The sequence below is a fragment of the Macaca mulatta genome, chromosome 20 (assembly GCF_049350105.2).
Source record: "Macaca mulatta isolate MMU2019108-1 chromosome 20, T2T-MMU8v2.0, whole genome shotgun sequence".
Classification (NCBI taxonomy): Eukaryota; Metazoa; Chordata; class Mammalia; order Primates; family Cercopithecidae; genus Macaca; species Macaca mulatta.
The window spans coordinates 27,547,346-27,570,659 of NC_133425.1; the positions used below are offsets into that span (position 1 = coordinate 27,547,346).

The window sequence follows — 23,314 nt, forward strand, 5'->3', positions numbered from 1 at the left end:
GCCTCCCTAACCTAATTCTTCATGATACCTCTCAAGGAAGTACTACTGTATTCATTTGGGTAGTTAATACTAGCTGCTGTTACAAACACCTCAAAATCTTAAAGGTTCTTTCTTAGCTGCTTCTCCTGAATGACATATATCCATGCAGTGACTCAGGGATCCAGGCTCCCTCTATGGTGTAGCTGCACCACAGATGAGGCAGAGAAAGTAGAGGGAGGACACACAGTATATTTGCCCACCTCAGTCCATCACTTCCACTCATATCCCTTTGGCCAGACTAGTCACATGGACATTCCAAGTGCAAAGGATGCTGGGAAATGCAGAGGAACTCAAGGCTACTGATAAGCATGGAGTTACAGCTGCAATCATCATCTTCCTCATTGTACAGTGGAAGAAGCAGAGGTTCAGAGGAATGGAGACACTGCCCAAGTCCTTTTACTACTGTGTGTAGGAGACAAGTTCAACCTCAGATCTGTCTGTCTGTATAGACCCAGCCCTTAACCATTACTTGCTCACATCTGACATTCTGTGTGCTCAAAAGTTAGGCCACAGTGGGGCGCAATGGCTCACGCCTATAATTCCAGCACTTTGGGAGGCCAAGGTGGGAGGATCACTTGAGCCCAGGATTCTGAGACCAGCCTGCACAACATAGTGAGACCTCGTCTCTACCAAATAATTCTAAAAATAATAAAAGTAAAAATGAAAAGTCCACCTCAGAGAGTGAAGCCGAGGACCTTGCTGCATGGCGGGAAGGACTCCACCCTGGGATGGGACATTTCCTCTGGACAATCCCCCAGCAGATAATCCACAAAGAGCTAATCGGGAATTGGCTGGGTCTTGCATTTTGCTATTTGCTTAGTCCTGCCAGAATTCGTTTATTCATAAGCGTCTAAACGATGACATGAGGCAGATGTTACGTGCTGATTTTGCCCTCCGGACTGGTGCAAGAGAGGAAACGAAATCTACTCTTTTAAGCGAACACCAGATGAAGCTTGAACAAAACGAATACCTCTTGCCGGACAAGCAGCTCTCTAAGCTTCCCACAGACGCTCTCAGAGTGTCATTTCTGGGGTTTATTTGGCAGTTGTTTACCGTCAGGAAAGAAATGTTGCTCCTTCTTGGCTACATCTCTCCTATCCTCCTCCTACAACCATCCCCCAACAGTGTTAGCCATTTGCCCTTGTAGTTTAGAATTGTAATAAAGAATTTCCCCTTGACCCCCTGTTGCTTTGTCCGGAATCAGTCCAGAGTCAACGCCCTCTTTCCAAACCCCACCATTCTTCTCGCCTGTTCCTCATCTTCCAGCGTCAGCATTCCACGCTGAGACAATTGCAATTACAAGTCAATTCTCAATTATTCAGGGCTGATTATTCACGGAGTGGATTGCTCAGGCTTTCTGCTTCCCCCTCCCTCTGTGGGCTTTGTTCTACTCATTAGCACCTCCCCCAGCAGACAAGAAAGGAAAAGAAAAGTTTGCTGAACTCCCATTCCTCAAAACCAGTGGCTGGTTAGCCACTTCCGTTTGGCCAGGGAGGCGACTGGGATCCTGGACTTTATCTGTCCATGCTGCCTCTTCCCCAATTCACATAGCTAGTGCAGAATTGCCATCATTTTTCCAGGAAGGGGAGGAGAGGTACAGCCAACGCCAGCCTGGGTCTTTCATCCCCAGGGCTGCTCCCACCAGCCTGTGACGTCTGTGTGCTTGACAACAGCGTGTGCCCACGTGGAAGTGTGTGCGTGAGGGTGCACGAGACACCCGGTGTTGTCAGCTACAGCGTACAGCTTGATGGCAGGGGCTGTCTCTTTACAGCACGAAATATGTCAAGGGACCATTGTGTGATGGCATATCTAATAAATACAATGAATTTTCAAAAACAAATCAGAGAGAGGCAGACGAAAGGCAATTCACTCGCACGTGAAATTGTCTCCTCCACCAGCTTACCCAAAACGGGGCCTCTGATCTTGGGGGATGCGAACCATTGTCCCTTACTGAAGGGCAGCAGGACAAACGAGCTCCCCCTGGAAAGATCATTTTGGGGCCCTCGAGAGGAAGAACAGACACTGGCCCAGTGGACAGAGTATGTATCAGCCCAGAAGGGGGCCCAAGGTTGGCCCAGGCAGAACTGAGTCACCTCTGCTACAATCACCACTTCCTGCAGCCTGGCAGCCTGGTCTCCACCTGCTGCTGGGCAACCTTCAGAACTATCATCTACAAGGGCAGAGCAGCCTATGTATAGGCAAGAGTGGGGTTCCTGTGCGGGGAGAATGAGATAGGTCCTTCAACTCTCTCCCAGCAAACCCGGCCAAACTCCTGGCACTCTAACTCTGGGCCATCTTGCCTCATTTTTGCATTCAATCAACAAATACTCATTAAGCACCTACTACGTGCCAGGCTGTGTTGGAAGCACTGAGGATTCAGTGGTGCGCAAGACGTGATGTTTTCACTCCAGCAGGGAAACAGATGTAAACAAGTCAACAAATAAACAAACAACAGATGGTGATATGTGCCCTGAATAAAATAAAATGGGATGCTGTGATAGAATAACAGGGTGAGCGAGGCTTCTCTGATGGGCTGATCAGGGCCTTTTCTCCAGGAGAGAACATTCCAGCTCAAACCTGATGAGGACAAGCCGGCCACGTAAAAGATCCAGCGGGTGACCGGGCGCCAGCACTGTGGGAGACCAACGCGGGAGGATCGCTTGAGCCCAGGAGTTCGAGACTAGCCTGGGCAACATGGCAAGATCCCATCTCTACAAAAATTTAAAAAATTAGCCAAGCATGGTGACATATGCCTGTAGTCCCAGCTACTCAAGAGGCTAAGGCAGGGGGATCGCTTGAGCCCAGGAGGTGGGGACTGGAGTGAGCTGTATTTGCAGTGTACCACTGCACTGTAGCCTGTGACAGAGGAAGATCATGTCTCAAAACAAATTAAAAAGAAAAAAAGAGGCCGGGTGCAGTGGCTCATGCCTGTAATCCCAGCACTTTGGGAGGCTGAGGCAGGCAGATCACAAGGTCAGGAGATTGAGACCATCCTGGCTAACACGGTGAAACTCCGTCTCTACTAAAAATACCAAAAAAAAAAAATAAAATAAAATAATAAAATAAAATAAATATTAGCCGGGAGTGTAGTCCCAGCTACTCAGGAGGCTGAGGCAGGAGAATGGCGTGAACCCGGGAGGCAGAGCTTGCAGTGAGCCGAGATTGCGCCACTGCACTCCAGCCTGGACGACAGAGTGAGATTTCATCTCAAAAAAAAAAAGAAAAAGAAAAAAAGATCCAGGGGGAGAGCATCTCAGGCAAAAGGCACAACAAGTCCAAAGGCCCTGGGGCAGAATGAGCTTGGAGTGCTGGAGAAACAGCAAAGAGGCTGTTGTGAGGGAGTCCTGGGGCAATGGGAGAGGCCGGGGCCGGGTTGCTCAGCCTCGTGCTGGGGCAGCCTTAAGGAGAAATGCTGCCGCTCTGGGAAGCCACTGAGGGCATCAAGCAGACGAGCACTGTGATCTGATTTGCATTCTTAAAAGTGCTATCTGGAGGCTGGGTGGCTGCAAAAGGCAGAACCCACTCACAGGAGCTTGAGCACGGATGCTTGTTAACACAGAAGGATACACCGGCATCCCGCTGAACCCAGCAGCAGGGACTGCAGGAGAGGGCAGCTATGGGAACTGAGCAACCTCTCTCAGGCTGTCTCAGCCCCTCTCTGCTCCTCTGAACACAGGCCTGCTTCCCTTAAGCACTCAACCCCTTGTCCCTGCATCTAGCCCTACAGAAGCCAACCCACCTCCCAGAGTCCTCCAAACTCCCAGGACAGAGGAACCGATTGGCCCAGTTCAGGTCACATGTCCAGCTCTAGTGGCCAATCAGCATGGCCGGGTAGATCATGGCCTTGCAGGAAAACATGGCTGCCAGCATGGCCATGACTGATGTTGGGGAAGCCCCCAGAGGAGAAGGACTGGGCTGGACACGTCTCTCCAAAGTGCCCGTTCCCCAGTGCTTCCCAGAATTCCCTCTGGCAGCCTTCCCTTACTTCCTTCATTCCTGTCTCCATCTCAATCCCCAACCCCAACCCAACCAGGGGCCAGGACTGGCCAGACCACAGGGTTCCTCGGACCTTAGGGAGTGGGGAGTTTCCCATTCAGGGTAACAGGGACCCCAGAAGCAGGGGCAACAAAGGGAAAAGGTCAAACCCAGAAAGATGGCGGCTGGGATCTGGAGGGCAGGAAGACTGCTCTGAAAAGCTTGAAGCCAGAAACCAGGAGCAGAAAAACAGCAGTCAGTGTGGCAGGACGACACGGGCGGCACAGCTGCTGGTGCCCACTGCGAGCGTCACGCACCAGCCAGGCCTAGTGGGGCTGCTGGGCTGACGGCCACTCAGCCCGAGGCGCCTGTGTGCACAGCAGGGTGGAGGGGGCCGGAGAGAGCCCACAGGGTGGTGAGTGGGGGCTGAGCTTGGCTCCTCCTGCAGCTCAGAGGCCTCCGCTCTCAGAGAGGGTAGCTCTCTGCCCACTCTCCTCAGTTCCGGCTGCTCACTTGCCGCCAAGGCCCCAAGAACAGCCGGTGTGGGCATCAGTGATGCTGGCATCTGGGCCTTGGTCTATCCGCAGTTTAATTGCAAAGGGGTGTCCTGGGAGGAACAGTGGCTGGAGGGGAATGAGGGAGCGAGAGTGAGGAAGTGAGGGAGTTCCTGTCTCGGTAGGAGCTGAGGGCCAGAAGGAGGGAAGGACGGAAACCCAGGGAGCCAGAAGCAGGGGGAGAGAGAAAGGGAGAGTGAGTGAGGGGAAGAAAAAAAAAAAAAGGAGGCCGGGCAGGTTGGCTTACACTTATAATGCTGGAGCTTTGGGTGGCCAAGGCAGGAGGATTGCTTGAGGTCATGAGTTTGAGACCAGCCAGGGCAACATAATGAGACCCCATCTCTACAAAAAACACAAAAATTTACCAAGCATGGTGGTGCGTGCCTGTAATCCCAACTACTCAGGAAGCTGAGGCAGGAAGATTGCTTAAACCCAGGAGGCGGAAGCTGCAGTGAGCTATGGTTGCGCCCCTGCACTCCAACCTGAGCAACAGAGCAAGACCCTGTCTCAAAATTAATAAATAAATAAAAGATAGAGAAAAACAGAACAGAGTAAATCAGACAAAGAGACCAAAATGGAGAGAGATGGAGACAGACATGGCAACGAAAACAGCCAGAGAGCCAAAGACTGAGGACTGCCTGGGCTCGAACCCAGCTGCCACAACTAATGACAAGTTACACTTATTAGTCCGCTAGGACTGCCATAAAAAGCACCACAAATAGGTGGCCTGAACACCAGACAGTTCCTGTCTCACAGCTCTGGAGGGTGGAGGGCCAAAATTAAGAAGTTGGTAGGGCTGATTCCTTCTGAGGGCTGTGGGGGAAGGATCTGTTTCCGGCCTTCTCCTTTTTTTGTGAGACAGAGTTTTGCTCTTGTTGCCCAGGCTGGAGTGCAGTGGCGTGATCTCGGCTCACCACAACCTCCGCCTCCTGGGTTCAAGTGATTCTCCTGCCTCAGCCTCCCAAGTAGCTGGGATTACAGGCATGCACCACCATGCCCAGCTAAGTTTGTATTTTTAGTAGAGACAGGGGTTTCACCATGGTGGTCAGCCTGGTCTCGAACTCCTGACCTCAAGTGATCTGCCCGCCTTGGCCTCCCAAAGTGCCGGGATTACAGCCAGGCCTGTCTCCCTGACTTGTAGATGCTGCCTTCCCATCCACATGGCATTCTCCCTGTGTAGGTTTGTATTTCTGCATTTCCCCATGTTAGGAGGACATCTGCCATATTGGATTAGGGCTTCCTCAAAAGACTTCATTTCAACTTGATTACATCTATAAAAACCTTCGCTCCAAATGAGATCACATTCTGAGGTACTGGGGGTTAGGAGTTCAACATATGAATGGTATGGGGGGGCATAATTCAACCTGTCACATTCCTTAACCTCTCTATGCCTCAGTTTCCTCTGTGCCTCAGTTTCCTATTCCTAAAATAGGCATAATAATAGTATCTTCCTCAGAGGTGATTCCGAGGATCCAGGCATAGAGCCTGGCAGGTAATAAAAGCTTAATAAGTGTTAATTACATTGTCATTGTTTTGTTACTATTTGGTGCATTTAAGCAGAATAACAGCCCCTAAAACGTCCATGCTTTAATCTTTGGAAGCTGTAAGATGGAAACTGTTACTTTACAAAACAGAAGGGACTTTGCAGGTGGAATTAAGGTTGCAGCCCCTGAAACGGGGAGATGATCCGTTATCCAAGTGGACCCAATGTCATCATGGGCCCATAACAGCAGAGAACCTTCCCCAGCTGCAGGAAGAGAGGGAAAGGCCAGGAGAGAAAAACTCGGCCCGCTGTTGCCGACTCTGAAGATGGAGAAGACGGGGTGGGGGGTCCCTAGCCAAGGAACAGGGTGACCTCTAGAAGCCAAGAACAGCCCTTCGTTTACAGCCAGCAAGAAAGCAGGGACCTCCGTCCTACCATCTGGAGGAACTGAATTCTGCCAACAATCAGAATAAGCAAAAATTGCATTCACCCCTAGAGCCTCCGGAACAAGGCACAGCCTGCCAACACCTTGACTATATTTTATTTATTTATTTATGTATTTATTTCAGACAGAGTCTCGCTCTGTCACCCAGGCTAGAGTGCAGAGGCACGATCTCAGCTCACTGCAACCTCCGCCTCCCGGGTTCAAGAGATTCTTGTGGCTCAGCCTCCCAAGTGACTGTGACTACAGGCATGCATCACCATGCCTGGCTAATTTTTGTATTTTTAGTGGAGATGGGGTTTCACCATGCTGGCCAGACTGGTCTCAAACTCCTTGCCTCAGGTGATCCGCCCACCTTGGCCTCCCAAAGTGCTGGGATTACAGGCGTGAGCCACCAAGTCTGCCCCATGTCACCTTGATTTTAGGTGGATGAGACTGTCCTGGGTTCCAGTTGGCAGAACTGTAAGATAATACATGTATGCTGTTTTAAGCCACTAAGTTTGTGGGGTCATTTATTACAGCACCGACAGAAAACTAACACATTCTGAAAATGCCAGGCAAATGGGAGTGGGTGATCTGGTCGACCAAGTCCTCAGGTGGGAGGCCAGGTGGACACCAGTGCACCCTAGGGGCAGCGAGCCACCCTAGCAACCATGGAGAGGCCGGGCCACCTGGAGGACCCCTGGGGAACAGAAGCAGGACCCACACACTGGCCTTTGCAGCTGGCACAGCATCTAAACACAGACAGAAAAGCCAGAGGGTATCTGCGCCCAGTCGGGGAGACACCGAGAGCCCCCAGGGAGATAAGGGAGCCCCAGGCTCCACCCATAGGCCCCTCCACCACTCCAGAGGGGACCCTGACTGTCAGAGACTGAGTAATGCCCCCACCACGAGGTCCACGTCCTAACCCTCGGAATCTGTGATATCTTACTTTACATGGCAAAAGGGACTCTACTGGGTGATGAAGATAAGGATCGAGAGCTGGGGAGATTAGCCGGGATTATCCAGGTGGGTCCAATGTAATCACCAGGGTCCATATAAGAGAGAAGCCAGAGAATAAAAAAAAGACGACACGATACAAAACCAAAGGTTGGAGTGACGGACTTTGAAGATGCAGGAGATACAAGACAAGGAGTATAACTGGCATCAAGAGACTGGAAAAGGCAAGGAAACCTCCTCCCTGAAGCCCCCAGGAGTGCAGCCCTGTGGATGCCTTCATTTTGGACTCCTGTCCTCCAGAACTGTGTGAGAATAAATGTGCATGTGTGTGGTTTGTTTGTTTGTTTGCATTTTTGTTTTGAGACAGGGTCTTGCTCTGTCACCCAGGCTGGAGTGCAGCAGTGCCATCACAGGTCACTGCCACCTCAATCTCCGAGGCTCAGGTGATCCTCCCACCTCAATCTCCTGAGTATCTGGGACCACAGGTGTGCACCACCACACCCAGTTAATTTTTTAAAATTATCTGTAGAGATGGGGGTCCCCCTGTGTTGCCCAGGCTGGTCTCAAACTCCTGGGCTCAAGTGATCCACCTGCCTCAGCCTCCCGAAGTGCTGGGATGACAGGTTTGAGCCACCGCACCCAGCCTAAATTTGTGTTGTTTTAAGTCACTGAGTTTGTGGTAATCTGAGGACCCTGGTGTATGATAGATGCAACTGACAGCAATAACAACTTAAGCATACCCTGTATGGCAGACTTAAGGAATAAGGATTGCCGGAGAAAGGGTGTTACGTGAAAGTGCTATAGAAACTGCACGCATTTTACAAGCCGTTGTTCTTGTCCAGCCCATCGCCACTGGAGCACTCTGTAGGTAAGTTCGCCCAAGTAAACCATATGGCTTTTGTTTGTTTGTTTGTTTGTTTTTAGAGATGGAGTCTCTTGTCACCCAGGCTGGAGTGCAGTGGCGTGATCACAGCTCACTGTAACCTCCGCCTCCCAGGTTCAAGCAATTCTCCTGCCTCAGCCTCCCGTGTAGCTGGGACTACAGGCGTGCACCATCACACCCGGCTAATTTTCATATTTTTGGTAGAGATAGGGTTTCACCATGTTGGCCAGGCTGGTCTCGAATTCCTGACCTCAGGTGATCCGCCCGCCTCGGCCTCCCAAAGTGTTGGGATTACAGGCGTGAGCCACCACGCCTGGCAAAACCCTATGTTTAGTTTGCTGGCTCCAGGTCTCTTCCTTGGCCTCTCGAACCTGGTACCATCCCTCCTGAAGTTAAGAGGGGTCCAGCACAACACCTGGCCGAGGCTGCCTCCATCGCTAGCCACTGCTGCCCCTTGTCCAGACCATTGCAGCAGCCTCCTTATGGCCTCCCTGCCTACCGTCTCACTCCCTTACATCTATTCCAACCCAGCCACCAGGGAGATCTTCTAGAAAAGTACATCAGATTGCATCACCACCCTCCCTGCCTGCCAAGGACTTCTCATCACACTTAGAATGAAACCCAGGTCCTCACAGTGGCCGGCAGGGCCCTAGCCCAGTGGCTGTCGGCCCTCACTGCATATTTGAGTCACCCGAGGGGCTTTTAGAAAGAAGTAATGTCCAGAATGTGGGGTGCAGTTGTCAGTACTTGTTTGTTTGTTTGTTTTGAGACAGAGTCTCGATTTGTCACCCAGGCTGGAGTACAGTGGCAGGATTTCGGCCCACTACAACCGTTGCCTCCCAGGCTAAAGCGATTCTCCTGCCTTAGCCTCCCGAGTAGCTGGGATTACAGTTACGCACCACCATGCCTGGTTAATTTTTGTATTTTTAGTAGAGATGGGGTTTCATCATGTTGGCCAGTCTGGTCTTGAACTCCTGACCTCAAGTGATCCACCCATCTTGGCCTCCCAAAGTGCTGGGATTACGGGAGTAAGCCACGGTGCTTGGCCACGTCAGTACTGTTTTCACTGCCCAGGTCTGAGCGCATGTGCCCCATATGAGATGCTTGTTCTCCTTCCTGCTTTTTCCCCAACCTTCTCCCTCAATCATTGTACTCCAGACCCTGTGGCTTCCTCAAAGCTCCCTGCACACACCAAACACTGTCCAGGCTCAGACATTGCACCTGCTTGCTCTGTCACCCCAGATACCTTTGGAGCTTGTGCCCTCAAAGTGGCCTTCCTGACCCCCATTATAAAATAGCACCCCCGCTCCCCCTGCACTCCCTTATCCCAGACCCTGATGCATTTGTCTCAGTGACACTCAGCCTGCCTGTGGGAACACATGCATTTGTGTGTGTGCTCATCTGATTCCTCACTGGACCATCAGCTCCATGAAGGCAGAATCCCTGTATCACTCACCACTGATTCCCAAGTATCCAGTGCCTAGCACAGGGCGCGGGCTCATTACCTATTTGGTGAATGAGTAAATGCGTGCTTTGTTGTTACCCCCAGTCTCTGGCCCTACCAGGCAAGGCTCACCACGGAAGCAAATTCAGGACCAAACTCCAGCAAAGAGGCTTCCATGAGGCAGGGATGCAGTGGAAAGGGCACTGGCCTTGGGTCGGCAAGCCTAGAACGGAGTCCCACAGTGGGTGACCCTGAGGGAGTCACTGCACCTCTCTGAGTCTCAGTTTCCTCATCTGTAAAATGGGGATGATGACTTAACTGCTTCAGCCCACTTCACAGCTGTTAGCCGCATAACAAGTGAAGAAACGGTCTTATCTTAGCTACTGGCACCAGAATTCCTCTTGAGGACAGAAATGACTTTGTGGAGAAAAATGTTTTGACAAGAGCTTCAGTACAGAAGGCAAGTGCCCCAATGTCTTCATGCACACACACACACACACACACGCAAAACACGCACACACATGCTTGCAAGGTTCTATATCGGCTGCCAACAGGAAAGGCTTCAGGGGAGAGGGAAGCGGCTTTGCATGCATGAGGAAGAGACACTGGGAACTCCTTGGGAAATCCAGGTAGAAGGAAGAGGGACCAGGCGGATGCCAGATGCACCGTGTCACCTGCACTGTGTGATGGAACCTCCCACGGATCTTCAGTAAAGTCAGCAAAATCCTCAGACGCTCTTTGAGAGGGATTTATCACTATGGAAACCCAAGAAGGGGCAGCGTCTTATCTTGACACTAACCCCATTCAGGAGGGAGTCAACCACCAGAAACCCAGACCCCAAATGCAGAGGCAGGTTAGGGGTAGGGGAAGGCTTGGACCCTAAAGACAGTGTGCTCTGTGGGGGGATTTTGCTAAAAGGTACCTAGTCCCCAAGAGGGACACAGAGCCCCCTCTGATTGCTGCAGGTCAGAAAGAAAATATTGGATTGGACTAATACGGGAGAGCTATTTGCAGACCAAAAAGTGCTGTTGGATCTGGAGGTGCCACCGTGCCAAGGCCATTTCCAGCCTGCAAGGACCTTCAATCTCCATGAGACCTGCGCCCACTGGAAACACACTTCTTTGCTCCCCAGCTCCAGGAAACTCATTCACATCTGCCCCTGACAGGAGAAGCCATCCACCCCTCCTCCTGCCTGACGGAGTCTCCGTGATGGAGGCCAGCGATCAGGAATAATGGATAAAGATGGCACCAAACATCCCTCCACCGGAAATCATTCCTTGGCAACTGATGCCCAGCAGGAGCGGGGAGCATGTCATCTAGAACTCCCACAGGACGGTGATTGCAAAATTCAAATGTAGCCGCCCGCAACTGCCTCTGACAGGAAGTTTGATCGGCGTCCCGGGTCATATGATAGCTCCCCTGTACCAGCCTCCGCCTTTTCTGGGGTGGTCAAGCAGGCCTGGGAGCCCGAGGGTAGCCCCCAAGAGCTCCCAGGTGAATGAAAGGCAGCCCAATACACATGCCCAGATGGCTGTATGGAAAATAACCTCACCCTGATTTCAAACAAGGTTTCCCCTGGAGAGTCTACGAGTTTTAGAGGCAGAGGCAGTTGTTGGAACTGTGTTCACTGGGAGGAAGGAAGGAAGGAAGGAAGGGCTGTTCTCAGCACAGAGCCTGGGCCTGGTCCTTGCCAGTCCTGCCTCATGACAGCCGCCCCTGCCTGAGCAGACCTCCCAGCCCAGCCGCCTGCAGGACATCCTCCGTCCAGGGTTGGGGGCTGTGAGCTCACGTGCTTTATACAGGGTCATGACACTGAACAAAGGGGCTGGTGTAAGAGGATTGAGGAGTGGGCACCCTGCCTCAGCAGTCAGGGACAAGAGGGAGCGTGGGGACTGTCATGAACTGGAGCACATGGGCCCATCCGAAAGAGGCAGACACCGTCCAGCTCGAGTCAGTCGTGGCCGCGTGCAGCCCAGTCCTGCTAGATCCTTCCTGTCATCCAAGAGAAGCCAGAACCCTGGCTTTTGGGTGGAATCACCTGATTTTTCCAGTTTGAAATGAGAGAGACTGCCCTTTGGCCCCAGTGCCCATCTGCCTCCTTCTTCTGTGCCTTCACGGCCATCGAGGACCATGTGGACCAGGGCAGTGCCTCGGGATGGCAGAGCAACTGTCTAGAGGGATTCTGGGCCCCTGAAGTGGAGCTGAGATGCCTGATTCGTTCAGACTTTTATGTGACAGAGGACAGAAAGCTTCTATTTCGCTTAAGCCGCTGTAATTTTGGGTATTTGGCTCAGCAGTCGGACTTAACTCCTAACTAATGCAGTTGGCCACAGATTCCATTTTCAGATTCCCAGCGAGCCCAGCCAACTCTGCCAGCCAGCAGCCGTCAGCTTGCAACCCTGACCTAGGGTGATGTTCTAAACAGAACCCACCAGATCATGTTACTCCCCTGCTTGCAAACTCTGAGCGTTCCCCTCAGCTCAACTAAGTCCAAATTCCCTGACGCCCCCAAGCAGGGGCTTCACAACCAGCTCTGCTCTGGTCTCAGATTTCATACTCCCACGCAGTCGCTACAGCTGCTCCAAACGCCCCACGGTTTCTGAGCCCCCAAGGTCACCGCTTCCTCCAGGCAGCCACCCCTCTCCTAGGCTGAGTCAGTCACGCCCCCCTCTGCCCTCCCACCACCCCTTAAACACATCCTATTAATACCCTGTTATGGCACACATCATGTGGTATTCTAATTGCATTAGCCTGTGAAAGCAGCAGCTCTGGAGGCAGCCCAAAATCCCAGTGCTGAAACTCACTCGCTGTGTGATCTTAGGCCAGTCACTCAACCTCTCTGAGCCTCCATTTTCTCATCCGTGGTGAACTGGTGACTATATTGATTAAATATTTAACACATGTAGACAGAATGTCTATTGGGCCAGGTATTATGCTAGGCACTGAACACACAAAACTGTACCTGCCATCATAGAGCTTACAAACTTAGAATGCAGATTGACCTGAAATGAGATTTTATACAAAAAAAAAAAAAAAAAAGATACTTCTGGCTGAGCATGGTGGCTCATGCCTATAATCCCAGTGCTTTGGGAGGCCAAGATGGGAGGATCACTCAAGGCAAAGAGCTCCAGGCCAGTCTCAGCTACACAGCAAGACCGTGTCTGTGTGAAAAATTTTTTAAAATAAATTAAAATTATACAGGGTGGCAGCATGTATCTATAGTCCCAGCTACTCAGGAAGTTGAGGTGGGAGGATCACCTGAGCCCAAGAGTTCAAGGCTGCAGTGAGCTATGATCATGCCGCTGTACTCTAGTCTGGGAAACAGAGCAAGACCTCTCAAAAAAAAAAAAAGTTACTTCAATGCAATTGATAAAACTTAAAGTGCTGGGGTGAGGTGGCTCACACCTGTAATCCCATCACTTTGGGAGGCCGAGGCAGGTGGATCACCTGAGGTCAGGAGTTCGAGACAAGCCTGACCAACATGGTGAAATCCCATCTTTACTAAGTACAAAAAATTAGCTGGGCGTGGTGGCATATGCCTGTAATCCCAGTTACTTGGGAGGCCGAGGCAGGAGAATCGCTTGAACCCAGGAGGTGGAGGTTGCAGTGAGCTGAGATTTCACCATTGCACTCCAACCTGGGCAACAAGAGCGAAACTCTGACTCAAAAACAAAAAACAAAACAAACAAACAAAAAAAAAAACAACCTTACAAGGGAGAAATATAATGCACGTGTGGATAATGGAGAGATCCAACCTAGTCTGGGAGAGGCGGCAGAGGACGTTCTTTTGAGGAGGTAACATTTATGGAGAGTCATATAGTAGGAGCCAGCTAGGCAAGTGAGGAGAGCTGGCGAGCAGAAGGAGGTGGGTGTCAAAAGGAAGAGACGGCACGTGCAAAGGCCCTGCCACAGGAAGAGAATCTCCTTTTCCAGAAACCCAAAGAGATCATGACTATAATGTGTGGGGACGGAGCAACTATGCTTTGGGTCTTCAGGGCCCAGAACAGAGCTTGGCACATGGGAAATGATACTAGACCCTGTTGCCCACCACCCTCTGATTTGGTGACTGTATGTCCACACATGGGCTTGGCATTTCCCAAGTACCAACCACGTGCCAGGCACTGCACAGGACGTGAAGGAAGATGCGAAGATGGACCAGCCCTTGATCCTGCTCTCTCAGCATTTCCACTCCCCACGGCATGGGGACCCCAAGCACCCCGTTAAGGCGTCAAGGTTTGTATAAGAGCAAACACTAGTGATTGTCCACCAAAGCTGGTTTCTCTTCTTCCATGGCATTGCAGACACCCAGGCCTCCCAGGCAGGAGGCACAGCCATGCAAAGCTCTTGCCAGTGGCTTGTGAATGGACAGTCCGTGACAGGGTGCAGACATCAGGCATCTCCTGGCTTCCTGTGTGGCTCACTTCAGCCACACTGACAATGATTGGGGTGCCCTAGGGCACACAGAGCAATGACTTGGAAGGAGCCTGGCTCCTGGAATGACTGGCAGGGGCAGAGCTGCCCCACCAACCAGGACTATGACCTAAGAGAGAAACAGCTTCCCTGTTCTTCAAGCCTCCATATTGCAGGATCTCTTTGTCACAGCAGCATAGATTTACCCTGACTCTTCTAGGGCCTGAGAAAGGGACAGGGACCTAGGAGTTTGGAGCCGAAGTGGCCATTATGTGCTGCAAGAATCAAAGAAGACTTCCTGGAGGAAGACGGCATTTGCACTAAGCTGAAAGGAAGTATGTATTCTGAATAAATAAAGGTATATCTATAGGAGGACATACTAATAAACAGTTATTAAAGAGCATGAGGCAGACTCACATGTGCAGACACGGGAAAATGCCTCAGTTCCGTTGTCATGGGGAGAAAGCACAGGGTAGAACTGTACCTCTCTGCTGCCATCTCTTTACATAGGTACGTGGTTGATAATAGAGAAAACAACTGGAAAAATACAGACTAAACTGAAGAGTGGGGTAAGCACACGGAAAGGGGAGTCATTTTCTTCATTTTCATTTTTTTAAGAGACAGGGCCTCACTCTGTCACCCAGGCCGGAGTGCAGTGGGCAATCAAAGCTCAGTGTAACCTCCAACTCCCGGGCTCCAGCAATCCTCCCACCTCAGCCTCCCAAGTAGCGGAGACTACAGGCAGGCTATTTTTTTTTTTTTTTTTTTTTTTTGGTAGGGACAGGGGTCTCACTATGTTGTCCAGGCTGGTCTTGAACTCCTGACCTCCCACCTCGGCCTTCCAAAGTGCTGGGATTACAGGCATGAACCACCATGCCCAGCCTCACTTGTCCCACTAGGCTGTTATATCTTTGGCAATGAATGCCTATTTAATATAACAAAACTTTCTTGCATTTCTAAAGTGAGTGAGAAATATGCTTGTCTTCCTCTCTCTGAAAAGGAGCTGCTCTCACTACTAACCCAGCCACTGCCCTCGCCCGGCCAGGTCGTGAGCTTTGAGAGGAGGCACTGGTGTAACTTCTAGTCCTTGGAGTTCCACGTGGCTGGGACAGAGTCCACTGTTGAAGCTTTTGAAATCAATTTCCAGTTGGTTACATCTGAGCTCAGTGGTTTCCCAGAGACAGAAGTCTTAGAGGCAGAGAGTGCCTTCTTTGCCTGGGCAAGGAACCAGGAAATTTGACCTCCTTGGGCCAAAACATGGTTAAACAATGAGGGCCTGGGCAACACCGTATCTAATGTGGGACGGGGCTGGGCACGGTGGCTAACGCCTGTAATCCCAGCACTTTGGGAGGCTGAGGCAGAAGGATCGCTTGATGCCAGGAGTTTGGGACCAGCCTGGGCAACATAGCAAGACCCCTCTCTACAAAAAAAAAAAAATTGTTTTAATTAGCCAGCTGTATTGGCTCATGCCTGTAGTCCCAGCTACTCAAAAGGCTGAGATGGGAGGATCACTTCAGCCCAGGAATTCAAGGCTGCAGCAAGTACTGATCGCGCCACTGAACTCTGACCTGGGTGACAGAGCAAGACCCTGTCTCAAAAACTAAAGGACCATGGATTCGGCCCCTGGGTTGTAGTTTGCCAAACCCCATTGTAGAACATCAGTGCTGAAAGACTCTTAGAGGACACAGTCTATCCTGCTATAAGGCAGGCTCCTTTGACCCAGGTTACCTCATTCATGATTAATATGTAAGGGAAGGATGTTGAAATAACGAGGAAAGTGTGTCCATACATGATTTTCTCCAGCACATTAATATTTTTAAGTAGTCAGGAACAAGTACAATTAAAGAAACATCCTTATCAGGACTTGAAGAACTGAAGAAAAAAGGCTGGAGTCTACAGAAGTGCCACTGGTACCACTTTGGTTCCAGGGGTGGCCGGATTTGTGGTTTCAAGGACCTCTCTGCTGCCACTGGGCTGTATAATCTGGGGATGTGGCAAATTTAGATGAAGAAGCTACAAAGTCCTTCCCACCTCTGCTGAAACAATAGGCCAGTGGCAAACGCTACACTTTCAATCACTGTTTTTTGTTTTTGATTTTTGAGATGGAGTCTTGCTCTGTCACCCAGGCTGGAGTGTAGTGGCACAGTCTCGGCTCACTGCAGCCTCCACCTCCAGGCTCAAGCGATTCTTATGTCTCAGCCTCCCCAGTAGCTGGGATTATAGGTGCATGCCACCACTGCCCGGCTCATTTTATATTTTTAGTAGAGATGGGTTTCACCATGTTGACCAGGCTGGTCTTGAACTCCTGACCTCAGGTGATCTGCCCGCCTCAGCCTCCCAAAGTGCTGGAATTACAAGCGTGAGCCACTGCACCCGGCCCCAATCATAGTTTTAATGTGGATAAAAATGATCCTGATTAGAAGTAAATGTCCTCCTGGACCTACATCTCTGAGGAGGAAGCAGATGCTGAGGGTTGACGGCTGAAACGTTTGATTGTGTGGCTGGGTGCAAATGCCCTCAAGGATTTGCCCGTGCTCATATTTTATTAAGATTGTTATTGATTTTGTTGGTGCTCTGGCTTGGAGCTTGGTGCAGGCTTCCCTAGGTTCGGGGGTCATCTACCCCAACTCTGTTTTTCTCATAAGCCTCTTTCTTATTAGCACACAACTTTACAGATCACAAGGTTTTATAGGAATGCATGTATGGAATGTTAGCAATAACGTCTGGAACCTTTCTCAACCCGACCAAAACACTATGCAGATGAGAACTGCTACTAAAAGTAGCTGCTGACATTTATTGAGAACTTACTGCATGTCGGCATTGTGCTAAATGACTTATTCACCCCCTCTCCGCACAATTATCTGCTGGTGTCATCCCATTTTAATAGAAGGGGAGATTGACGCTCCGAGAGGTTAAGTGATCTGTCCAAGGTCCATCATTAGAGCCCGGAGAGTCCTCTCACCTCCTTCCAAATCCGCTTGCCTGCCCCATGACGTCCACAGCGTGCTCATCTCCCTGCAATGTGCAACTCTGAGAATCCTAGATCTTGCCTCCGCCTTTAGAGTTGATTATTCAGAACGCACAGGCAGAGAGAACCGAAGGAGAGAGATTGGATGCTGACCTTCAGGAAAAGTTCCCGCTGTCTTGTGAATCAAATCAGGTACAGTTCTGATATCTGAGAATATCAAATTGGTTTTTTTCTCCTTATTGGAAACTCCAAAATCAGTTGAACCCGAAGATAAAGGCCAGAACTGAGATAATGGCCTTATTTCAGGACCACAGCGTCATTCCGCGGTGACTGTTTGAAGAAATACAGATGCTGATATGTAATGACACACAGGGACAGGCACCTTCAAAGGTCGGAGGTCAACTTGGCTGGGACAGAGGGACATTCAGAACAGAACACGCCCAGGACCCAATGTCAGCGAGGACGTGGGCAACACGGACATTCAGTCGCTGCTGTGTGAGGATAAGTAGGTGCAACCACTTGGGAAAACTTCTTGGCTTACCTAATGAAGGTAACGCGTGTATCCCTGTGATCCAGCAACTCCATTCAAAGGAATCCACCCCAGGGCAACTCTTCCCCATGGCACCCTGAGCCGTGGACAAGAATGTTTAGAGCAGACGGGTTGGTGATGGCAAAAGAATTAGAGACATCTCAACTGTCTGTCAACCACAGAAGAAAGACACAACCTGCAAGAGAGCCTTATGACAAAAAACTACGCAGCCGTGGAAACAACAGATCCAGTCCTGCACACATCAACATGCACAAAGTCAAAAACATACTGTACAACTCAGAGGGCAAAAGAAGCAGCTTACAAAACAATGCGTAGAGTCTGCACGTGTTTAGATGAAATTCAAGGACAGGCAAAATTAAACATCATATTGTTTAGGATTATGTGGGTGTTAAAACTATCAGGAATGGCAGAAAGTGACTCATGCAAAATTGAGGATACTGGTTAACTTTGGGGAGAGGCGGGGTGTGATGGGGAGGGGCACACAAGGAATGTCTAAGACTTGGTAATGTTCTAATCCTTAGGTGGTGAATATATGGGTATTTTCTTATTCCTCTTTAGACTATACAGATATATTTTAAACATTCTTTTTTATAAGTGATATATTTCACTTTTTTTAATTTAGAGATTTAAAAAATAGCAAGTAGCCCCAGAAATAGGATAGAGCCAGCATAACAAAATTCAAGCCCTTATCGGTATTTAAGGAGCACCCAATTTTCCACTCCAGACCCACTCCAGGGAGTGTTCAAACACTCCCTGTAATATTAGTAATGCAACTTTTGGCTGCAATAAAAACAACTAAAACAATAAAAACAACTAAAACAATAAATGCAACTTTTGGCTGCAATAAAAACCTAACAGTGGCTTAAATAATAAAGGCATTCAATTTTCTCTTAAAACAAGAAGGCTGGAAGTAGGTAGCTAAAGGTTGATCTAGTTGCTCAACAACATTAGGAATCTGTCTGCAATTCTCTGAGACTTCTCCTAGAGGCACAAGATGGCTGCAGTAGCTCCAGACATCACATCTTCACCCAACCACTTCCAAATGCAGGAAATAGGCAGCATTCAGGATGGTGAGAAAGACTTCACTCATATGCCCCCACATCCTTCCATCAGGAGGAAAAATATGTCCCCAAAAGTCCCCAGCAGAGTCCTGCTTACATTGCATTGGCCAGAACTGGGCCACTAAACCACTGCTTAGCTTCAAGGGAGACTAGGAAAGTAGCTTCCCTTTTCAGTCTCCTTGTCAGGTAGACAAGGAAGCATAACAAGAAAGAAGAGGGAACGGCCATTGTGCAGGAAACCACAATGCCACCTCCCCCCACAGGCAAGTTAGATGCATTGGTCCCACTGTTGATGTCTTCAGATCTGTCAGATAACCCAAATCCCACCTCACCTGGAAACCAGAGCCCATACCACTCTGCCCCCACATGAAGTGCTGAGACGTGTCTGTTTCCTCCATAGAGGCTTGAGGGATGGTCTGAATTGCCTTTGATCCCCAAGCCCAGCTGCGACCTGCACAGAGTGAAATACTTCATGGTGCCAATCAGTGGACAATTCTCAGATGAAGGAAGTCAGCAAATGCTCCCCACTGCCATGATCTGCCCCAGTAGAACTCTGGTGTGAGATGGGCCCTTCATGCTTACAGAAAAGGAAGAAGTTGGTCGAGGTGGCCACGAGCCACTGTACACCCTGTGTCAGAGGCGTTTGAACCACAGCAACTTCATCTTGAATAAGGCCTGGGTGAAATAAGGCTGAGACCTACTGGGCTGCATTCCCAGGAGGTTAGGCTTTCTAAGTCACAGGATGAGATGGGAGCACAATATATCAGCACAAGATACAGGTCACAAAGACCCTGCTGATAAAACAGCATGCAGTGAAGAAGTCAGCCAAATCCCACCAAAACCAAGATGGCCATGAAAGTGACCTCTTGTCATCCTCACTGCTCATTATATGCTAATTATAATGCATTCGCATGCTAAGAGACACTCCCACCAGTGCCGTGACAGTTCACAGATGCCATGGCAATGCCTGGAAGTGACGCTATATGGTCTAAAAGGACGAGGAGCCCTCAGTTTCAGGAATTGCCCAGAAAGCTCACGGATAAATTTTCATGAGTAGCCATTGGAGTACTCATTCTTTGACTCCTATGGAGTTGCCATTCTTTTATTGCTTTACTTTCTTAATAAACTTGCTTTCACTTGCTATGGCTTCACCTCAAATTCTGTCTTGCACAGGATCCAAGAACCGTCTCTTGGGGTCTGGATCGAGACACATTTCTGGTAACACCTGGATGCAAATTACAGGACAACTCAAGCATCAATCGTCCGAAGGGTCACTGGAATGGTGGACCACGGCAGCAAAGCACTCAGAGAAGGGAGCAGAAATTTAGGCCATGCTGGACCACAGTCTTGGAGACAATGACTCACTGGCACTTCTGACAGTGGCCCCAGAGACAGGGCATGTGCGCTCCTGTTTGCCACAGTCCCTACCACTCCCTATTGTCTCTCCATCACCAAGGTCAGGGGTCTACTGCTGCTCTGTCATCTTGCTCACCTGGTTCTTCATACCCTTGGCCACTTCCCAAACTTGGGTCACCTGTCTGGCCTTGTAGGCACTTGAGTTTCGGATCCTTGGACTGAAGCACTGAAGATGGTCAAGTTTCCTGTTCTGTGCTTGAAAGTAACAAGTCTACTCTCGCATCAATGCCTTTGTTCGCACAGAGGCATTGATGTGGCAACTGATTGAAGTCAAAGACTCAATGCCTGTTCCCAAAGAGATCAAAATCAGCCCTACTGTCTTGCTGGGCATTGGCGACTCAGTCCACCCAGTGAAGCAGACATGCAAAATGGCTACGCAGGGTGCCGTCTTTGTGCGGTGGCTCAAACAGTTCTGGCGGTTACTCCAAAGCGCTGCTATTCATGATCATTGTTATAAGGGGTGTCGTTCCAGGGAACCTGAGAACCAATCTACATTTGCAAAATTAAGCAGTAAAGTAATACCCAGAAGAATGCATGAAGGGGATGTCTGGCAGCATTTCTGAAATAATAATGACAACTAGTGCTCGTCTGAAGTTTACCATATGCCAACCATTGTTCTAAGTACCTTTACATGGATTGATTCACTCACTCCTCACAAAAACCCTGTGAAGTGGGTACTCTTGTCCCTACGTCAGAGGGGGTGTTGCAGCCAGCCACTATGACCCCGGTGAGCCTCATCTCCTGGTCTGCCTGCCCTTTTGCAGTCCTCTGTCATATTGAATCAGGGATGACTTGTGTGACCAACAACTGCATAAGTGGCAGTGTATGACTTCCAAAGCTAGGTCACAAAAGGCATTGCAACTTCTTGCTAGGGTTTTTGGATTGCTGGATCTGGGGGAAGCCAGCCGCCATGTTGTGAGGATGCTCAAGCAGCCCTGTGGCTCCTTTCATGGGGTAAGGAGCTAACTAGCCAGCCCCAACCAGGCAGCCATGTACGTGAGGCCCCTTGGGAGGATTCTCCAGCAACAGTCAAAGTCTCAGATGACTGCAGCTTCAACTCACACCTGTTGCAGTCTCCTGAGAGACCCTAACCCAGAACTGCACACCAAACCACTCCAAAATTCCTGATCTACAGAAACAATGAAAGATAATCAGCAATTATTGCTGTTTTAAGCCACTAAGTTTGGGGATGATTTGTTAGGTGGTGTATTAGTCCTTTCTCACATGGCTATAAAGAGATACCTGAGACTGGGTAATTTATAAAGGAAAGAGGTTTAATTGGTTCATGGTTCCACAGGCTGTGCAGGAAGCATGAGGGGGCATCTGCTTGGCTTCTGGGGAGGCCTCAGAAAAGTCACAATCATGGTGGAAGGCAAAGGGGGTGCAAGTACACAGACTTATCAGGTGGCAAGTGATAACTAATCCAGATGGTAAAACTCAGGGTTGGGGAGACAGAAGTTAAATCATTTGCCCAAGGTCACACCACTACTAAGCAGTGGAGCCAGGAGTTGAACACAGACTGTCCAATCCAGAGCAGCTGACCACTCCACTGTAGTGCTCCTATGGCTACTTCCAAAAGACATTCAGTTCATGTTCACCGGTATTCATCTCCCTCTAACTGAGTGCCTACTCTGGGCTCCAGGTTTTACCTACATTAATGCATTCCATCTCCCCAACAACTCCAGCAAACAGGTCTTATTTTTTCCATTTTATTCTTTCTCTTAAAATTTAATCAGTTAAATAATGCATCAATACATTTCTCCTTTAGAAAAATTCAGATAGTAGATAAGACCCCTAAATCTCCTTAGAACTCTTCCGTCCCTACCTCTGGGCTCCTCTTCCAAACTGACCTCATCACTTTGGTGAGTACCTTTCTAGACCTTTTTTTCCTAATCATTTACATTCATATTCGTGTCCCCAAAAATCCTACATAGCAGAGCAGTGACTGGCGTAAGTCTCACAAAATAATGTTGAGCAAGATGCCAGAATATAGCCCAGTTGGGGCTGGCACCTCTCCCCATGGGCCTCGACATGGGGCTGCCTGGGCATCCTCACAGCATGGTGGCTGACTTCCCTAGAGCCAGCAAACCAGAAGACTCAGCGGGAAGTTGCAATGCCTTTTGTGACCTAGCCTTGGAAGTCACAGCAGCAGAATACATTGTGATTCCGTTAATGTGAATACAAAACCAAATAGGCAAAATTATACTAATATGTTTAGGGTTGTAGGCTTAGGTGGCAAAATTATAAAGTGAGCCAAGGAATTGACCATCATAATAACGCCAGGATAGTGGATATGACTCAGCGGGTAGTGGGTACTGGTGGGACCATGAGGGGAGTTGCTGGGTGGTGGCAATATTCTATTTTTGACCTCAGAGTGATTACATGAGGTTCAATCAGGGAAAAATCATTAAATCATAAATCATCTTTTTTTAACGCACTTTTCTAGATACATGTTTTTGTTTTTTTAGGAGACAGGGTCTCACTCTGTCACCCAGGCTGGAGTACAGTGGCGTGATCACAGCTCACTGAAGCCTCAACCTCCTAGGCTCAAGTGGTCCTCCCAAGTAGCCAGGACTACAGGTACAAGCCACCATGACCAGCTAATTTTTTTTTTTTTTTTAGACAGTCTCACTCTGTTGCCCAGGCTGGAGTGCAATGGTATGATCTCAGCTCACTGCAGGCTCCGCCTTCCGGGTTCAAGTAGTTCTCATGACTCAGCTTCCCAAGTAGCTAGGAATACAGGTGCACACCACCACACCCAGCTAATTTTTGTATTTTTCTTTTTTTGTTTTTTATTTTGTTTTGTTTTGTTTTGTTTGAGATGAAGTGTCACTCTGTTGCCCAAGCTGGAGTGCAGTGGTGCAATCTCAGCTCACTGCAACCTCCAACTCCCAGGTTCAAGCGATTCTCCTGCCTCAGCCTCCCGAGTGGCTGGGACTACAGGCGCATGCCACTACACCTGGCTAATTTTTGTATGCTTTTTTTAGTAGCGACAGGGTTTCAGTATGTTGGCCAGGCTGGTCTTGAACTCCTGACCTCATGATCTGCCCACCTTGGCCTCCCAAAGTGCTGGGATTACCGGTGTGAGCCACCGTACCCAGCCAACAACCAGTTAATTTTTTTTTTAATAGAGATGAGGGTCTCACTATG

The 23,314-nt window shown here is 49.5% G+C and overlaps 1 protein-coding gene across 4 annotated transcripts in view; it reads right to left on the minus strand.

Annotated features, from left to right (window-relative positions):
- Positions 1-23,314, minus strand: part of GSG1L (GSG1 like) — a 276,495-nt gene that overhangs the window by 212,297 nt on the left and 40,884 nt on the right. The gene's annotated exons all lie outside the window — the stretch shown is intronic.